At 38.3% G+C, this 17,941-nt stretch overlaps 1 protein-coding gene across 2 annotated transcripts in view; it reads left to right on the top strand.

Moving 5' to 3' along the window:
- Positions 1-17,941, top strand: part of hipk2 (homeodomain interacting protein kinase 2) — a 372,698-nt gene that overhangs the window by 90,921 nt on the left and 263,836 nt on the right. The gene's annotated exons all lie outside the window — the stretch shown is intronic.

Genomic DNA, 17,941 nt, shown 5'->3' with positions numbered 1-17,941 from the left:
AAGAGGTTAAAGTAAAACATGATTCAGTGTTAGAACTTTATTGCTTGGCTGTAGCTTTTAGGGTGAAACCATTTTAATAAAATAAAAAAAATAATAATACTATAGTACTACATTCTCTTCCCACGTGTACATGCGATTAATGATAAACTTGAAAGCAAATGAACAAAATAAAAACCCACATCCGAAGCCAATTCTGAAAACCCTGTAAATTACTCAAAATACTTTCAAAGCTACTTTATGGTGTAATTGATGTCCAGAGTTCTCACCCATATTTTAAAATCATCTTTCAAATCTACCTTTAGATTTAAGTTTATGTCATAAATCTTGATTACAACCTGCATTCACATGCTAACCTCCCTGTTGAATGAGTGCAAATCAGAAATATAATTTTTGTGTCCAGCAGATTTTCGCAGACATTCTCATTGTCATGTAGAGTCCTATCAAATGTCATCTTGTAACTCCTTATAATGTAATAAAGGAATTGCATTGAACTGTGATTACCGTCAGGTAAATTACACATCGGAGCCTTTTGCTTTGAAACTCGTGGAGTTGTTCAAATGCATTATGTAAATATGAGCCAGGAACTTTAGAGAGGTGCAGGTAGAGAAACAACACAGTTACCCGCAGGCTAGAAATGCTTCACCAGGCGTGTATTTGGTACATATTATACTCCTGCCCTTTCAAAGGCACTTTTTTCAGGACTTGTTTTATTTAATTATTTTATTCAATGCAGTGAATAAGTTTGCATCCTTTCATTACCTCAGGTCATATTTGCCCAAATGCTGTCCCTTTTTGCCTTCGTTTCAGAGTAACACAAATGTAACCAGCACTTTTAAGTACGCTGAGGCTTCACTCACTCACCAGGATGAAATTCAAGCAGGCACAAGTCATAATTCAATTAGAACCATATAGTATCTTCCACTCCTTGGTTAAGTTCTTATTTGATTTTTGACTTTCCCCCACTGCTTAAGCACTGGAAATGTTAAAAAATATATTTCAAAAATCAGCTGGGGAAAATGTCTAAGACGAATGCATCACCACAGACATTAAAAGCACCCACTGACTTCAGGGCGTTTGTGTCAGTCAGTGTTATTTAGTCAGTTAATTTGTTCATTTAGACGACATAAATAAAGGCTTTTAAAACACAGTACAGTATGACAAAGCTTGAGTGCTTTGTTTGCATCCCTTTGGGGCTTGCGATCCATTTAAGTTTCGGTGATCAATATTAGATTGAAGTCTTTTTTGCACGCACACACACATGCAGACATGTGTAAGAGTTTAACCACTGTTGAGCTGTCAAAGACTGGGCCATCTGGTTTACTGCTTATGGTAAAAAGGTTATTAAATGTAAAGAATATATATTAAGGAAACATTAACCGTATGTAATTTGTCACTGATACCACCCAGAACATTGAATAAAAAAGGCAGCAGACCATAACATAAGCAGAATTGGGGCTGTTATTCGTACAGTTCAGTTCAACTTATTTTTCTTTTAGAGCACTTGATCAGAGTGTAGTCAACCTTATAATAAAGCAGCAAAACACACAAAAAAAAAAAAACAGACAGAATTATTCACAAAAGGAGCATAATATGAATATTCAGATTACGCAACAAAGTATTTTTAAGACATACATCTATGTATATGTTGGGCAACCAGTCTCAACAGAAATTGCAAGAGAAGGAAGCAAAAGAAAGACAAAATATTAAATACTTGCCCTCCCTTCTGGGACCTTATGACCAGACAGATGGTTGTTATAATTATAAAGGCGGACATCTTTCCAGCTTCCCTCCATCCTCAGATTTTTTATTAACAATTTAGAACTGGAACTTAAATGACTTGCTATAGTGGATCTGTTAGTCCCATATTCTAATGTCACTCAAACAAAGTCTTTGTTAAGGTCTTATTACACAGCATTAAACGACAAATCAGTGCACAACAGCTAGCCCCTGTTCTGAAGTGTCATTAGTGCTTTAGTAAGTTTTAAGACCAAGCAAAGCATGAGCTAAGTGCTTGTTACATAGCAGTAACTGACTAATAGCACCTATCTGAAAGCCTTATCATTGATGATTTGCTATTCTCATTAAAGGATATGTTTGGTATTTTTCACATTGAAATTATTTCTTCACAAACATAGCATATATACATTTGTCATGTGAAATTGTATTCTAAAAGTAAGTGCTTTCTATAATTTAAAAAAACATTAATAAATAGCCTGCGGTGGGCTGGCACCCTGCCCCGGGTTTGTTTCCTGCCTTGCTCCCTGTGTTGGCTGGGATTGGCTCCAGCAGACCCCCGTGACCCTGTAGTTAGGATATAGCGGGTTGGATAATGGATGGATGGATGTATAAATAGCCAGTTCTAGCATTTTATAATGTAACCTCTGGGGCATGGAGCGACACTGGAAAATAAATGCCTAAAAACTTACTGAATATGTCCTCTTTGAAGCAGCTAAAGAGATCACGCCTTCCATGTTTCTGACACACATTTGTGACAGCAAAAGGGATCTGGAAATGATGATTGTATCTTATGCCCCTGGTACTGTTTTTCTCAAGATAAAGGTACATTTTCTATTTGCTTGTGTGGTCACAGTTCCCACATAAATATGGAAGTAAATCAACAAACAGTTTACTGGGATTTTGTATTTTGAGAGGAAACTCCGTGGGGGTGAAAGGGTGTTGCAGAAGAAAACAAACGCTGAGCCAGTGTATGTACATCCGGTCTTCTTGTAATATGTCAGAATCTCATAATATTGGTGGTTTTTTTCTTGCTTGAAAACAACATGTACATAAATTATTTTACAATGTGTTTGTGATTTTCAAGATGCAGCAACAACTTTCATGGCTTAAAAATGAACATATTTAAAATGTTTTATTGCTTCACTTTAGAACACAGTTTCACATGGCAAATACATATACACCATGTTTGTGAAGAAACAACTTTGACTTGAAAAATACCAGACTTATCCCGTAAGGTTGTGTTACATAGCACTAATTGACTGATACATTCACCTAAGGGGCACCATTTAAACTTTTTAGCTATTTTTATTCTGATCCACGGCACTTTTTTTCTTTATGTCTACATCAGCTACTTTTTTCACTGTTCACCTACAAGGGAAATTTTACTTCTGTCTTAATCCTCATGTGTGTGCCTAGCAGAGAGCAACCATTTTTACTCAAGATCAGGGTCACTTTTAATGTCATAGTCACTTCCTTTTTAATTCAGTTGTCATTGGTCAGTTAGTCTAAAACACTGGTCATAATCTACAGTACTGAAGAAGTTAGAGCCTACTGAGTACTTATATTCAGAGCTTCTGGTTATTGCAACAATTATTATTACTTTGTGGTTACTTTTGTTTCTGTGATATAATGTATGATTACTTCTGATATTTTTTAATTTGATTCGTTATAATAATATGTTATACTAGAGGGGCTTACCCCCTGTTCGCTTCACTCCTCCGAAGCCCCCTCTTAAACGGTGATACAATGGGGAAACAAACAAGAGGTTTTTTTTTTACCTCCTCTTTGCTCAATCAGCTGCTGGCTTGCTGCTGCTGCCGTGCCAAGTGATCTGTATCTCACGCGCCGCTTCAAACATTTAAAAGCCCATACAGCAGCTTTCTTTGTCATCTACTCTTCTTCTTCTTCTTCTTCTGTCTTTTATTTACAGCCCTTGGTGTGTTTAAATCTGTTAGCACAAAGTCTTATCTCGCGGGACGTGAGTTCTTAATATTTTTTAGTTTAGAATTTAAAAACGGAATAAGAATCTGAAACTCTAACAACATCACATTAAAGTTCGATAAATTCTGAAAAGAATGATACCAAACATATATAAGTAGGTTTTAAAATAAGCCTGATTTAAAGTGTGACAAAAAACGTGACATAAAAATATCACATAAAATTGTTACACAAAATCGTTGCATTTCAGGCTTAGAATTTTATATATATAGAGTAGATTATAGGTGCTTGTGAGTATTGTTTATTATTGTTGCTTTTAAAGTAGTCATTGTCAAATTCCTATGTTGTTGTGCCCTGTAGTGTAGTGTTGCAGTATTTTTGGTGTTTATACAGCCGTGGGACTAGCAACAAATACTATTCTTTGCACTTTAAAGAATAATGACAATAAAATCAATTTTAATGAGGTGGGTGTGGCAACGTGCTCTCAGTGCATGCTCCCAGCCTAGTTCAATTCACTGTCACCGAACCTAATAGTCACATCCCACAGAGACCCCCTAATTGAGACTAGCCTGATTTTACTCATGGTTTGTAGACTTCTTCTATTTGTTAATGTTGGCAGAATACAGTGTGAGCAGAATGGACATACTGCATCTTTTTGTCTTTTTCTGAAAAATGTAGCTTGGCTAAGTTCATCATTTCACTTCACACTAACATATAAGTTTGCCATCTTTCAAGTTGAAATTATTTCTTCACAATCAAGGTATATATCAATTTTTCCCATGAAATTGTGTTCCAAAGCGAAGAATTGTTTTTCTAAGTTTTTTAAATTCAGTAGCCTGCTATTGCATTTTATAATAGAGGCAAAGGGTACTTGGGTCCTAAAGAAAAGTATTAAAACTTACCAAATACATCCATTTTTAAAGCCAAAAGTGTTAGCAAGTGTTGATCAACGTCTTATTGTGTACTTATTATGAAACAACATATCCATGTCCTTTTAGAAGGGCAAAAAATAAAAAAAATAAATCACTATTGTGAGATTCAGCCATTTCAAAAGGAGACCAGCTGTGTGCTTCTGAGTGCACTACCAACTGTTCCCGACTCGACAAGAATAAGTAAATGAAAACTGCCACTGAACATCCCTGTAAAAGTTGTGACATGGCCTTAAAGATAAAAAATGAAACAGTAATAGATATTTTATTGTTTTAGCGACATTTGATTGAGTCATGCCGGTTTTAGAATTTGATGCTATATTTTATGGTCTTATGAAACATTTGAGTGTTTATGCTTTTGCCATGTAATATGAATGCAAATTTTCCTTACTAAAATATGCACACAAAAACGAACGTTATCATCATCAAACATCTGCAAATGTCAGAACAGAGTTTCTAGGCCGTATGACTCACTTCAATATGTATATGCTGTCTTGTGCAAAGTCGAGGACTGGAGATTCACTCTAGTTGTGTCTGTCATTATTAAGTACAATGGGTGCAGTGGTGAGTAGCATTAAATGGATTCATCTACAGTACACTTCCATGGACCGTGCCATCCTCTCGGGCATATACATCCTCTTCTACTTCTTATTGTCAGCTGTTCTTTTTTATATTGAGAGCTCCGACTTTTTTTTTCTCTCCAGTGCAAGAACTCACTGCTCGGTTGAAAGGTCTTCCATTCCAGTGCTGGACTGATAATAGCTCTTTGCAGTTGGGTTTTCCTGAATAGGCAGTTGCACTTTGTAATTCAATAATGAGAATTAGGTGAAGAAAGGGAAGCATGTATATTATGAAATTACTGTAAGTAAAAAGACCTTAGCACTACTTTAGGATGTTGTTGTTATTGTGTCCCCAAGCTTACATAATTTGTAAATACTCTGTTGCAAAGACGAAGACCCTGTCGATGTTAGTGTGTAGATTATTGGGTATACCTGTGACACCTTTTAATGAATAAAAATGACTTATTCCTAAGTGTGGGTGTGTGCCTAATGACAGACTGGCACCCTGTCCCAAGCTAACTCTTGTTTTGTGGCCAAGTTTGCTTGGGTAGCCTATTGCTCCATGATCCCACACTGTGTGAAGTAAGTTTGAGAAAGGTATGCTTTGTAATGCTAGTACCAAGTAGCTCGCTCCTTCATATGCTGTACTTCAAAGATTTGCCATCAAAATGGCTAAGGACTTGTGTGGCAAGAGCAAGTTTTCTACAAAGAGATGGAATCCACAGCCCAACAGTTCATGACTGTTAAGGGGACTGAAGTGGGAGCACCTTAATTTAAGGAATGTGACCACCTGGTGAATATCACTCTATGTCATCTTACTATTCAGTATTATTTATTCCTCTATACAGTCATATTTATGCTGAAAACTGAATTGTTAGATATTAACTAAGACATGTAAGAAATGTAATGTTATGTATACTTATGTCAACACTAAAAATGATTACCTTTGAATCTATTATTTGCGTCCTTCTTTTAAAGACATAATGCAAAAAGCATTGCAAATATCTTCTAATTGAAAAGAAGATAAAACCTACAACTGCTGGTGTTTATTTTCCTCATGAAATATTCATTGTGCTGTGCAGAGCTGTGATATATTTCTGAACTAAAGTAAATGCATATTTATGTTTTGACTTTGTCTCTCACACTCCCTCTCTCTCTTTGAATGTAACCTGCCACAAACAGTATGCTGATGTGAATATCAATGACATCTGTAGGATTCGAGTGCAATGCACTGAGAAGGTGGAATAAAAGCAAAGGACGCTAAAAAAAAGGCCACCATGTTGTTATTCAAGCTACACACTGATGAGATGCTTAGTGTGGCCGCCTCTCACTCTTGGGGCCCGGGTTCAGCTGGCATATTCTTCCTGCATTTTAATGAGTCTCCCCTTTTGCAGAGTCAGGTTTTAGGTACTATGGTGGCATAGTGCTTAGCGCTATTGCCTCACACCACCATCACCACCAGTGACCTGAGTTCAATTTGCAGCTCATTTACATCTCCAGGCTTATGTTGGCTTTCTCTAGTTGCTCCAGTTTCCTTCCATATCTGTAATACATGCAGATTCGATTGATTCTTGAATTTGCCCTTCTACCACATTCCTACTGTAATTGAGTTTCACAAATAAATATGTCAGCTTTTTACCAACATGCAAATGTGAGTTGATTGGTAAACTGGAATTTGGTAAGATTTGTGTTTGTGGACAGAAACTGTCATTGGTGGACCTGCCTTGCCCTGGATGAGGGAATTACACCCACAAACTAGTTTTAGGTTAGATTAGATACACTTTATTAATCCCAAGGGGAAATTTAGATGCATACAGCTGCAGAAACATCAAAAACAAAGATACAGACTAACAGGACGAAGAATGCAATGTGGACAGCTGGATATTCAACCCAGTCGGGACTCCCAAAGAAGAGAACGAAAACGCCAGATGATGATTTCACTACAGCATAGCGGTGCTCTGGATTCCCGCAGGGTACCATGGGATTTGGAGTTCGGCTTCTCAGCAGTGCTGGATACCATGGGTGCCACCAGGAGGTGCTGCAGGAGGATCTAGGGACTCCTATCTTTTCCATAGCCCAGAAGTTACTATCAAGTAATGGGGAAAGAAGTTCTGAAGTACTTCCAGGCTGACAGAATACTCAACTTCTCCAGATGACCCGGAAGTGCAGGAAAGTCACATGGACGGAAGAACCGAAGCACTTTTGGGTCAGACACTAAAGGACTGTTGGAGACCCAGCAAGTCAGCTGGAGTTGGGAGGTAGAGGACAGAGGTTGCTGGGAGGTGTGAAGGAAAGATTTGCATTGATTTATTGTAGTTATTAGTATTGTATTGCCTGTGTATTAGGCGGAGGTGCTTCAGTGCATTACTATAACAGGACGATTAATTAAATACCTTCTTGTGGATTTTACCCTGTGTTCAGTATGTCTTTCTGTTGGGTTCAAAGGGGCAACAGCGACCTCTAGCATCTTGCAACAATCAATAAATAAATATATAAATTAATAAATCTATACTAATAAAAGGCAAAGCCCTCACTCACTGACTGACTGACTGACTCACTCACTCATCACTAATTCTCCAACTTCCCGTGTAGGTGGAAGGCTCATTCCTTACAGCTTACTTACAAAAGTTGGGCAGGTTTCATTTCGAAATTCTACACGTAATGGTCATAACTGGAAGCTATTTCTCCATATACAGTAATGGAGTTGAGCTCGATGGCCGTGGGGGGCGGAGTTTCATGTGATATCATCACGCCTCCCACGTAATCACATGAACTGACTGTCAATGCAGTACATAGAAAACAAGGAAGAGCTCCAAAAAGCACTGAAGAAAACATGCATTATACAATTGAGAAGGCAGCGAAACAATAAGAAGCGAGCGACTGACACATACAACCATATTCATAAGTGCAGCTACTTCGGAAACAAAGCATGGTGTAAACCTAAAGTTTAAATTAAGTTCATAGACAGGCTGCCGCTGGCGTTTGTCATGCCCACAGCCAATGCGGGATACAAGTTTAATGAGAGGACGCAGGATATAAATGAGAGTTTTGATCACTTTGTAACTAAGTTAAAATTGCTGTTGAAGGGCTGTGCTTATACAAATTCCAAGAGACTGTCTTTGTGGGGGGATTGACAGTTAAGGCGGGTGGGGGAGTCACGTCATCATCTCCCCTCCCATTCACCTCATTTCACTCTGAGCTGAGCTCCGCAGCTAACGCAGTCTTGCGGAACCAACTTTGTGACGCTGCCACCAAATACTCACAGAAAAATCCACAAGTTAATACACACCCTGTCTCTAGAGTTTCTCCACACTCTGAATCCTCCAGGCACTACTTACAAAAGGTTATATTGACAATCGTGTTACGTTATTTTTAAAATGTTTCCTTTTCTTAGCACAAGCACAGCTGAGAAGTTTCGATGCATGTGCTCCATAACGCGTTAAAAAATAACACATTTAATCACACTTTGCATTCCAAGCAAAGGGAAACTTCTGTCAATGCATGATTTCCTTTTACACCGATTACATTGATGCACACATCAGAGCTACAAAAATGTAACAGTCGGAAGAAAGCGCGTTGCTACAACTGATTGGAGGAAAATTTCATTTCAAAAGACTACCCGACGGAAGCCTTGATAAAAGCGTGGTTTTGTGCACGTGTACATATATATATATGTGTGTACTGTATATATGTGTGTATATGTATATATATGTTTGTGTGTGTGTATATATATATGTATGTATATATGTATGTATATATATATATGACAGCAACACTCATGACAATGTCAATCATGTTACGTTATTATTAAAATGTTTCCTTTTCTTTTTCATTACTTCTTTAACACACTACTTCTCCGCTGTGAAGCGCGGGTATTTTGCTGGTAATAAATATATATAGTGCAGAAATTGCAAAACGAATACAAGTGAATTTAAAAAGCATGAGCATTTAGTCTGGGCAATTGGGAGGAAGCATTGAATTGTCTGATAGAAAAGCCCCCAAAAGGTGCTTCTTAGCACACTGTGGCGGAATGAGCCTGTGGCTAAAAGTGTTCCAACAGAGCGCCTCCTAGGGGGGACAGAGGGTATTTTTCATGATGACATCCAATTTGAACAGTATAACTGTAGATTGCAGTACCTATGAGGTTACTCACATAATGCCAACAAAATCAGTGGTGAAACACCTATTGAATACCCAGTTACACTATGGTTAAGAGTATGGTTGTTAGAAGTTTATCAGACTCAGAGGGCATTTTGTGACTGATGTTGTGGGTGTTCTGTGACCTGTGTCATTCCTATTGCGGGCTGCAGTTAGACCCATCTGTTCTAATTTTGACGCAATTCTCTTTTCTCCAACCCCTCTTCCATTGCGTCCGGGGTTAGCCCTGTGATGTTCCAGGCTTTCTTGATAAGTTTGTTTAGCTGTTATACGTTGTTCAATTCAAACTCAAGATGCAAATTCTTATCTCAATTTATTTCTTAAACACAGTTAGTGCCATTTGAGGAAAGAAGTGTGGTGTTGTTATTATAAAATCTGCTTTGTGATAAATTACGGAGTGTGCACTTTGGAGGACTGGCATGTGTTTCAGAGCTTTCACAAGACATTGGCATCAGTAGGCTAACTGCATGCTGCAAAAGCCACATTCAGAAAGTGAATGGAGTGAGGGTTATATTATGAAGGCGCACTATAAAAAGGCCACAGAATTTGTGGTATGTAGTAGGTCATCACTTTTATCTGCTGGCTGTGAATTTTAGATATCCATTGTAAGGCTGAAAAAGACTTGAAAAGTGTTAAATAATTAATAAATGAATTACTGTAAGAGGGAAGTGCTGCCTTGGAGCTTTACTGGCTTGATTTTTGATTTTTAAAGCCTTCTCACTAAATGGAGTTTGCAAGCTCACCCTTTATTTCTACCAGGTACTTCACTTTTTCCCTGCATCTTGAAAACATTGTGTTAACTGTTAACTCCATTATGAATGGATGTGGGTCTGTGTGCCTATTGCCTGCCATAGACTTGGATTTCATTCAGTAGTCTTTTCTTCTTTTCACTTTATGCTGCTGGAATAGTCTCCTGCTCTAAACAAAATTTTAAAGATTAGATGTGAGGATCAGAATTTTTTTTTATTTTTTGCTACAGTCCTATTTTTTTCTTAGCTTCAATATCCTGCAAAATTTATGATAATGATTCATTCGAAATGATTTGATGCTACATACAGTGCATCTGGAAAGTAGTCACAGCGCATCACTTTTTCCACATTTTGTTATGTTACAGCCTTATTCCAAAATGGATTAAATTCATTTTTTTTCTCAGAATTCTACGCACAACACCCCATAATGACAACATGAAAAAAGTTTACTTGAGGTTTTTGCAAATTTATTAAAAATAAAAAAGCTGAGAAATCACATGCACATAAGTATTCACAGCCTTTGCTCAATACTTTGTCGATGCACCTTTGGCAGCAATTACAGCCTCAAGTCTTTTTGAATATGATGCCACAAGTCTTGGCCAGTTTTGCCCATTCCTCTTTGCAGCACCTCTCAAGCTCCTTCAGGTTGGATGGGAAGCGTCAGTGCACAGCCATTTTAAGATCTCTCCAGATATGTTCAATCAGATTCAAGTCTGTGCTGTGGCTGGGCCACTCAAGGACATTCACAGAGTTGTCCTGAAGCCACTCCTTTGATATCTTGGCTGTGTGCTTAGGGTCGTTGTCCTACTGAAAGATGAACCGTCGCCCCAGTCTGAGGTCAAGAGCGCTCTGGAGCAGGTTTTCATCCAGGATGTCTCTGTAGTACATTGCTCTAGTCATCTTTCCCTTTATCCTGACTAGTCTCCCAGTTCCTGTCGCTGAAAAACATCCCCACAGCATGATACTGCCACCACCATGCTTCACTGTAGGGATGGTATTGGCCTGGTGATGAGCAGTGCCTGGTTTCCTCCAAACATGACGCCTGGCATTCACACCAAAGAGTTCAATCTTTGTCTCATCAGACCAGAGAATTTTGTTTCTCATGGTCTGAGAGTCCTTCAGGTGCCTTTTGTCAAACTCCAGGCAGGCTGCCATGTCCCTTTTACTAAGGAGTGGCTTCCGTCTGGCCACTCTACCATACAGGCCTGATTGTTGGATTGCTGCAGAGATGGTTGTCCTTCTGGAAGGTTCTCCTCTCTCCACAGAGGACCTCTGGAGCTCTGACAGAGTGACCATCAGGTTCTTGGTCACCTCCCTGACTAAGGCCCTTCTCCCCCGATCGCTCAGTTTAGATGGCCGGCCAGCTCTAGGAAGAGTCCTGGTGGTTTTGAACTTCTTCCACTTAAGGATAATGGAGACCACTGTGCTCATTGGGACCTTCAAAGCAGCAGACATTTTTCTGTAACCTTCCCCAGATTTGTGCCTCAAGGCAATCCTGTCTCAGAGGTCTACAGACAATTCCTTTGACTTCATGCTTGGTTTGTGCTCTGACATGAACTGTCAACTGTGGGACCTCATATAGACAGGTGTGTGCCTTTCCAAATCATGTTCAATCAACTGAATTTACCACAGGTGGACTCCAATTAAGCTGCAGAAACATCTCAAGGATGATCAGGGGAAACAGGATGCACCTGAGCTCAATTATGAGCTTCATGGCAAAGGCTGTGAATACTTGTGTACATGTGCTTTCTCAATTTTTTTATTTTTAATAAATTTGCAAAAACCTCAAGTAAACTTTTTTCACGTTGTCATTATGGGGTGTTGTGTGTAGAATTCTGAGGAAAAAAATGAATTTAATCCATTTTGGAATAAGGCTGTAACATAACAAAATGTGGAAAAAGTGATGCGCTGTGAATATTTTCCAGATGCACTGTAAGCATAACACAAAAGAGAGCTTTCTGGTGACCAATTTTGCTTTATCTTAATGAAGAGTTAGTTGTTCCTTTTTCCAAATGGGGTGGTCTACATTTTCATTATGGTTTTGTACTTTTAATAGTTAAACACATAATACAACAACATCATTTATATAATACATTTTCATACAAACAGTAGCTCAAAGTGCTTTACATAATAAAGAATAGAAAAATAAAAGACACAATAAGAAAACAAAACAAGTCAACATTAATTAACATAGAATAAGAGTAAGGTCCAATGGCCAGGGGGGACAGAAAAACAAAAAAACTCCAGACGGCTGGAGAAAAAATAAAATCTGCAGGGATTCCAGACCATGAGACCGCCCAGTCCCCTCTGGGCATTCTACCTAACATAAATGAAACAGTCCTCTTTGGATTTAGGGTTCTCATGGAAGGGCTTGATGATGATGATGGTCACGTAGACTTCTGGCTTTTAATCCATCCATCATTGTTGGAGCATCATGAAGCTTTGAGTAGGTGGAGGTGGCGCAGGCCACCACCACAAAGAAACCGGAAAAAGAAACAGAGAGTAGGGGTCAGTACGGATTTTAGAGCCACCATGAATAGTTATTATGAAGAATTGAACATACAGAGTATCAGGATTAAGTTAAATTAAGTTAAATTGAAGTTATAAAAAGGCCATGTTAAAGTAATGTGTTTTCAGCAGTGTTTTAAAGTGCTCTACTGTATCAGCCTGGCGAATTCCTATTGGCTAGCAATTCCGATATATATGATGGGGCGAGATTATTTAAGGCTTTATAAACCATAAGCAGAATTTTAAAGTCAATTCTGAATGACACAGGTAACCAGTGTAGTGACATCACAACTGGAGAAATGTGTTTGGATTTTCTTTTCCTAGTTAGGATTCTAGCAGCTGCATTCTGCATTAGTTGCAAACGATTTATGTCTTTTTTGGGTAGTCCTGAGAGGAGTGCGTTGCAGTAATCTAATCGACTGAAAACAAACGCGTGAACTAATTTCTCAGCATCTTTCAGTGATATAAGCGGTCTAACTTTACTTATGTTTCTTAAGTGAAAAATGCTGTCCTAATGATCTGATTAAAATGTGATTTAAAATTCAGATTACAGTCAACAGTTACCCCTAAGCTTTTTACCTCCGTCTTGACTTTTAATCCTAATGTATCCAGTTTATTTCTAATAGCCTCATTGTATCCATTATTGCCAATCACTAAGATTTCAGTTTTCTCTTTATTTAACTTGAGAAAGTTACTATTCATCCATTCTGAGATACAAGTCAGACATTGTGTTAGTGAATCAAGAGAATCGGGGTCATCAGGTGCTATTGATAAATACAGCTGTGTGTCATCAGCATAGCTGTGGTAGCTCACGTTGTGCCCTGAGATAATCTGACCTAACGGAAGCATGTAAATTGAGAATAACAGCGGACCCAGGATAGAGCCTTGTGGAACACCATATCGGATATCATGTGTTGACATTATTTCAAATTCATAAATGCAGATTTAGGGAATTTTGGGGATGGGGGACCATCCATCCTAGAGGTCTTGAAAAAGCCCCACAAAGTTTAAAGCCTATAGGAGAAAAGTGAAGCAAAATGACACCTTTTATTGGCTAACTAAAATGATTACAATATGCAAGCTTTTGAGGCAACTCAGGCCCCTTCTTCAGGCAAGATGTATTTAGGATATTTATCCTATAGGATAAATTCAGTGACTGGACCGTAGGGGATTTAAATACCAGGGAATAGTGTGATGAGAGCTTGGGTGAGACCTTGACAAACAGCTACACTTAACTGGTGGAACTTCTGACCCAGAGTCTTTTGGTTTCTCTTCATGGTATGATAGCCGACCTTTAAGCAGGTTGATTTTGCAGGAAGGCAGAGAGTGGATCAAAAGTGGCAACTCATCTCAGGTAGAGTGATGGCATGAAGGAAGAGGTTGCAGTGTTTGATGTTGGATAAAGGCACATAATATGAGGCTGTATGCCTATTTAGGCCCAGAATGTTTGATGGTGGGTTTTTGTAGCATTATACTATGATAATATACATTCAAGTAGATAAATGTCATATTCATCTTTTACCTGCTCATCCAATTCAGGGTGAGTTGATGCCCAATACAGCAACGTTGAGTGCAAGGTGGTAGGGCCAGCTCTAGAAATTTTGCTGTGAATGGCACCCCACCACACCCCCTTTGCTTTGACTGAAATCAACACTTCTAGACGTGCACATCTGAAACTGGAGAAACGAGAGGGGAGAACAAAATATGGAGATGCTGGATACAAAACAGTGAATTTAAAAATTTGAGAATGTCAAGGAGATGCTGGTATTCTTACAGTAGCATCTGTTTACAATACTGTCTTAGAAAAATACACACTTGAGGGGTGACATTTCAAAAAGTGTTAGAATTTGGCCATATTAGCAGGCCTTATTTGTTTATTTATTATTTCACATTAAATGTTTCTCTAAGAAGAGAAACAAGGCATCAAATAATCAAGCTATGACTTAAGCTATATATAAAATATCTAGGTCTGTATTTAAATTGCCAGACTTAGCAGTTAACAATGATGGTGACAATCTAATTATCATCTTACCAAGGTAGCTCCATAAACATACTGTATACCTTTCATTTAAACTACTGAAATAAATGGGCAAACCTAATACAACTACAAAAATGAAATGATTGTCTTTGAACATTTACCCATGACTCCTGTTTATTATATCATTGCTAACGTATGCAAATAATCCAAGATAAATTTCAGATCAAAGCACAGCCTCAGTGAGTTTTAAAAAGTGACAAATGCAGTATGAAGAACTTTTTTTAGCATGCAAAGAGTGAACGTCATAGTGGTGAGTTAAGCGGAAAGGTATGAGCATATGTTTTAATGTAAACATTTGGGAGTGGATTGTACTGTACTTTGAAATAAAATAATCATTTACCAGTATATTTAAGATCTGTAGTCCTGTTTTGCCTGTTTCATTTTATTTTGCTGTATCTTTGTGTCCATTGCTGTGTTGGTTTGAGGATTATTATTATTATTTGTATCGTAGTCTATAATATTTGCATTCTTTCCTTCTACCCCTTTGTTCATGAGAAGTCAGCACCTATGAAAACAAAGCCAAAACTACAAACCTGCTCTTGAAAAAAACAAAAAAAGAACATTCCATGTAAGGAGAAGCACTGAGAAGCCGAGTGCAGTCAACAGACTTGTGTAGGTCATTAGACATTAAAGCCAGACATTATAATACAAAACAATATAATATTTTATTGGGAGCCTGACAGCTGTATTGTGAACGAGTGTTCGTATGTCTTATATTGTTTTAAAAAAGCTGCCCCCAAATCTTGCCACCTTAGGCGACTGCCTAGTTTGCTAAAATGGTAGTGCTGGCCCTGTAAGGTGTATAACAAGGTGGCTACATGACAAACTTATGCCACCCCTACATTCACTCTTTCTGATCCAATTTAGTGTTGCCATGTAATGTAACACTGAATCAGCATGCTTTTCGGATGTGGGAAGAAAAACCAGGCGTACCTGGAGGAATCCTCACATAGACATGAAGAGAATGTACAAGACAGACCCTGCACTGGGATTTGAACCCAGCACAATGGAGCAGCAGCACTAACCACTGGCACAGTCGTGCCATCCCAAGCACTCTGTACTAATGAAAAATCTGCCTTGGATTTATGAGGCTCCATTTCCATTGGATGTCTTTTACTTATATTTCTAAAAAAAGCATTCATATATATTCATGCATATATATGCTCCATACAAGGCAGTCAGTCATGCATATCATACTATTTTTTTATTCAGGCAGCCAAATGACTTAATAAGTGTGACTAATCCTGTAAACATGACAAGATGTCGCATTTTCAATCCCTGAGTGCTGCAGCCTTGCCACCCTCTTGACTGTGGGGCTGTGCGCTGAAGTATGTCCACTCTTTCATATTTGGAATTCATTATGATAAACCTTTTGTGTCTTCTGGCTTGGTGTGTTTGCTCCATTAGACAGAATTTTCATTTCATCTCACAGCAGGCGTCAGTAGCATCTGCAAAAATGGTGCATCACTTGAATTCTGCACTCTGTCTTTTCAAGTTGACACTGCGGTTGTAAGCTTCATCTAGTTCTGTGTATATAAAGGCGCCCTTTGCTTGATGGCATTAGTAAAGCTCCGATTGAAGTCAATGTGTTAATTCCTCCAGAAATCGCAGCAAATGAATAGACCAGTATGTTGAAATAGCAGATACACGCTTTTCTGAAGTGGGCAGGTGTCAAAGGGAGGGGCTGTCCAGTGGGAGTGATTAGATCATGGAGGTCCAGCTTCTAGTCACGACAAGCTCACAGAGCCTGAGCGAGATGCCAAGTCAGATGAAGGTGTAATTCCTGGGCTCAGGAATGATGTGTGCACAAGCCATGGAAAATTCTGGTAATTCGTTTATAATGCGACTGTTGCCCATGAGGGGCAAGTAGCTCCATTAAATGTACCAGGTATCCAGATAGCTACAGCATTGTAGGCCTTAGTCATTTAAATAGAATATTTGGTGATCAAGATAATATCACCAGGAAGAAATGTTAAGTTCTTATTGATCCTGTAAGTGATTTTATGAAAGGCAATGAATGGCTACTTTCTTCTAAATTCCACACATTAGGAAAAAGACATAGATAGAAAATTGCATAATTAAGAGAGTGTAGCTTGTGAAGATGCAAAAAAGTTGCCTTCAAAGATAAAATAAGCAGCCAAGCAGTGCACCTACCTAATAGCAAGTTGGTCACTTATTGAGGCTTCACATGGTTTCACCAGTCCATGTATCTGAAACACAGTGATGGGTATCTGCTTTAAGTAGCTTGTTCCTTCTCATCAAGTCAGAACAGGTGACTTGGGAAGGCCACCACATCACTTTCAAAGCTGAACTGTTCTAGTGACATGGAAGAATATGCAGCAAAAAATCATATTCAGAGATGGATGTTATGGTACCATCAAGAGATCCATCTAATTAGTGAAAGGATAAAGGTTGGAGTTGTGCACTTTTTGGTTGTCCAAGATTCTGGATGCATAAATAAAAGAAACCTTTTGTGGTGTTAGTGTGTATTGATTCAGGGCTTAGACAGTGTCTTTCCTCCATTTGATTTTTGTATTGTATATTATATGTGCTTAACTTTTTTTCAAGGATTTTTACTTTGGTATCAACCTTCACTAGTATTTTGACTTTCTGTCTCATCCAAATTCTGGACTTGTATAAGTCGTTCACTTTGGCAAAACTCCATCAGTGTTTAAGTAACCCCAGTTTCATTGGCAGAATCTGGTTTTTACCATCTTCTTTTGATACCGTCATCTTTTTCTCATTTTACCTTTTGAATGTATTAACTTATTCCATCATGGTGAATAATACAGTTATGTACAGAATTTATTACGAAGATAGAGACATTAGTTGCACCCTATATTTTTTCTTGAGACAAATAGTTCTATCTATCTATCTATCTATCTATCTATCTATCTATCTATCTATCTATCTATCTATCTATCTATCTATCTATCTATCTATCTATCTATCTATCTATCTATCTATCTATCTAGAATATTCCTTTTCCTAAATTGCTTAATTCATTCTAGGGTATTGGTGGCTATAGCAGCAGCCATATCAGGTGCAAGACAGAGGCCGGCTCTGATTGAAATGCCATTTCACCGCAGGGCATATATTGTTTGACGTTTACAGTGCTCCTCTTTAATACTTCTGTAGATGGTTATTGGAGTGGAGCTTACATGTTTGTTTGAGTACATGAGAAGGATGAGGTCGCTTTCATTAAGAATAGGCCATAAGCTTTGTAAAACATTGTGAAACTCATCTTTTTTTTTATTTGTGGGAAACAAGTTGCTGCTTCTTACTTCAACCAGTACAGTCTCTTCAAGCAGGTGATGTTGGTAC

This window comes from Polypterus senegalus, chromosome 8 (genome assembly GCF_016835505.1).
Source record: "Polypterus senegalus isolate Bchr_013 chromosome 8, ASM1683550v1, whole genome shotgun sequence".
In the NCBI taxonomy this organism is placed as follows: Eukaryota; Metazoa; Chordata; class Cladistia; order Polypteriformes; family Polypteridae; genus Polypterus; species Polypterus senegalus.
This window is presented reverse-complemented; position numbering and strand designations above follow the sequence as displayed.